The sequence below is a fragment of the Cebus imitator genome, unplaced genomic scaffold (assembly GCF_001604975.1).
Source record: "Cebus imitator isolate Cc_AM_T3 unplaced genomic scaffold, Cebus_imitator-1.0 Scaffold1178, whole genome shotgun sequence".
Classification (NCBI taxonomy): Eukaryota; Metazoa; Chordata; class Mammalia; order Primates; family Cebidae; genus Cebus; species Cebus imitator.
This window is the reverse complement of record NW_016108493.1, coordinates 21,261-24,157: the sequence shown is the minus strand read 5'-3', so window position 1 is coordinate 24,157 and position 2,897 is coordinate 21,261. Positions and strand designations below refer to the sequence as shown.

Sequence of the window (2,897 nt, the reverse complement as noted above, 5' to 3'; positions counted from 1 at the left end):
GGCAATATCCACTGGTTTGGTTTGGTTTATCTTTGTCTGTAGGTGCACTCCCGACGGGCTCTGCCACACACTCCAGCCTTGTGACCCTTGCCTGCCAGGAACCATGCAAGAAGTGCAGCCACCAAAGGTCCTTAAAACAGCAGGAAGGGTGGGCCTGTCCACCTTCTGTGTGGCCACCTATCTGCTGAGGAGCATCTGGGCCTTGTTCCTCCAAGTCCACTGGAGGGTCCAGAAGAGGGAGTCAGAGGTGTGTCTTGGTGGAGTGGGAGGAAAGGCAGAAAGCCTTTCTGACAGCTATGGAATACCATTAGCCAAGGCCCACTTGGCCCAGCATGAAGCAAAAGGTGTGTAGTTTGCATAGATGGTTTTGTGAGACTGCTTCTCAACAGCCCCAGCAGTGTGGGAACTAGCAACAGCACACTTCTTGCCTCATCAGCTGCCCTGAGATGGAAAACTCAGTTGGGGTAGGACACTGATTCTGATGAATGAAGCATGTGGTCCCAATGCTGGAGCTCCTCTCGCAGGTTCTAAAAGCACAATACTGAGCCGTGGTGCTCTGCTGGACAGTACTGGCGGGGACCCTATGAGCGCTCCTCACAGATCCACACCTGACCCTGTTGGGTCGAGTCAGGCTGGGCTTTGGTCTGCACTGTGGCATCTGTGTTCTTTGAGTTCACATCATGAACGTGACTTCCCAGATACCATCTCAGGCTTAAGCTAGCTCATCCTTTTTTTTTTCTATGATACCCGAATTGGACTGACCTCATTTCAAATATGCTGTCCCATTTTGTCATCCTATCTTACCTCGGGGAAACTGGGGACTGATGGCCAGACCAATTCTGTTGAAATTCTTGCATAGAGCAAACCTGTGCTCATTTTTAATAGGCATGGGAGAGGCCCCCAGCCATAGTAAAGCCCAGTCTGTGTCTTCACAGTGCTGATATGTGTTTGTGTGTATAAATGCATGATATAGATTTATGTATGTTGCTCTCACCATCTGTTGAAGGCCAATATAGCTGGTGGACACGTCGGAGAGAGAAGATGGAAGTCTTTTTGGTGATGATTAAAGCAAAATGTATATTAAGAAATAAAGTTTTTCTTTCACTGCTTTGTTTCCTATTTCTGCACCAAATCCCTTGACAGTATAGAGAACTGGAAAGAGAAAATGGGAAAGATAATCTGTGTTTAAGAAGCACATAGTCTAATGCTTGAACTTTTTTTTTCATGGCCTTTTCTTCCACTTTATTTCATATTCCCACCACAATAATGACTCCTTTAATTTAAACTAAAAACCATACAGGGTTCCTGAAATGGTGGTAAAAAGGAAAGGAAGTGTCAAAGACTGCAGGACAGGTGGGGTGAGGAATCAGCGAATCGTCTTGACTGGGCTCTTGAAGTTGCTGGCGGCTTGGAGCTGCAGCTGGTAGGCCATCGGATGGATCTTGAAACCGTAGAGCCTGGGCACAAACTGGCTGGCAGGTCGTTTGGGCCAGTACTCGGGGTGCACCATGAAGAGCATGTGAGGGAAACCAATGCCAAAATAGGCGCCATCCATGTGATGGTGCCACGATGACTTGGGTGTGTATACATCCATGCACTTGGGGCAGTAGAGCTTCACCATGGCTTCACCTGGGATATCTGAAAGGCCAATGGGGAGCATTCGCTGGTCCTCACAGTACACACGGGGACAGTAGCCAAAGTCTCCCTGCTGGTACTTTTCCAACATCTGGGCGATGCCACTGTTGGTAAGGATGTAGCGGGCATGGATCAATACATAAAGCATCTTGGCTGCCTGCTCAATCAAGTCACTCTGGTTGGGGTTGTCTTCCAGTTCTTCACCAGGCTCCAGGTCCAACATCATATCTAGAGCTTGTCGATAGTGAGGGACCTGCTCATTGAGTCCAGTAAGATTAAATTTGTCCTGGATGTAGTCTTCATCCACTTCACAGAAGAATCCATTGCCACGGAGCCCACAGAACTAGGAAATCCAGGACACCTCCTCTGAGCTGCTCATCTTCATGTCAGTGGCTGGACGGGGACCAGGGCTGTGGTGGAGTAGGGAAGTTGCTACTTCCAAAGAATGGCGGTGACCGCTACAGCGCAGGCCGCGGACTCAACCGCGGCAAGCAAAGCGGGGTGGGGGGGGAGTGGAAATTGGGGACTTGAACTCTTTAAAAGATTAAGGTTTTTCTTCTTTGCCATTTTGTAAGAATCCCTAGTCTGAAAACATGAAATAATAGTTCTTAAACTTGGTGTACCTAAGAAGCAGCTGTGGAGATGACAGGAGCTACACACTGGTCTCCAACCCCAGGAGATTTAGGTGGTGTGGGCCCTAGAATCTGCTTTTTTATAATATAAGCACCACAGGTGATTTTAGTACATGAGGGCTGCAGATCACACTTCATAAAAACAGTGTTCTGTCACACTGAATCAAAACTAAAAATCCATTTAAGACCCTTGAGCCAAAAAGTATATCATTCCATCAACATGGACATAAAATTTTAAAAATGCTTTTTGGGAAAAGTTCGTAGCTACATGCTTTTGATCCACAAGATTAAAATAAAGCTATCACTTCACAATTATTTACTAGAAACATTTAAAAAAGAAAACCAAGTGGGAGGTGCAGTAAGATCATAGAATACAACCCTCCAGCAATGGTCTCCCTGAAGGAACATCCAATGGAACAAGTATCCATGCACGAAAACACTTTCACAAGAGCTAGGTAATCAGGTGAGAGATCAGAGCACTCAGTTTTAGCATAATAACAAGATGCATTGAAGAAGGCAGGAAGGATGGTCTTGCATTGCTTCTGACACCTCTCCCCAAACCGCAGGAAATGCATCTTTGAGAGAGAATCTAATGGCTTGGAGACAAGGAGGAAACTCAGTACCAGTCTT

General features: G+C 46.6%; 1 pseudogene across 1 annotated transcript; it reads right to left on the bottom strand.

Moving 5' to 3' along the window:
• Positions 1 to 1,225: 1,225 nt before the first annotated feature.
• LOC108298898 lies at positions 1,226 to 2,109 on the bottom strand (annotated as a pseudogene). Its single transcript, XR_001822751.2, has one exon. The product of XR_001822751.2 is annotated as a casein kinase II subunit beta-like (transcript).
• Between the last annotated feature and the right edge of the window lie 788 nt (positions 2,110 to 2,897).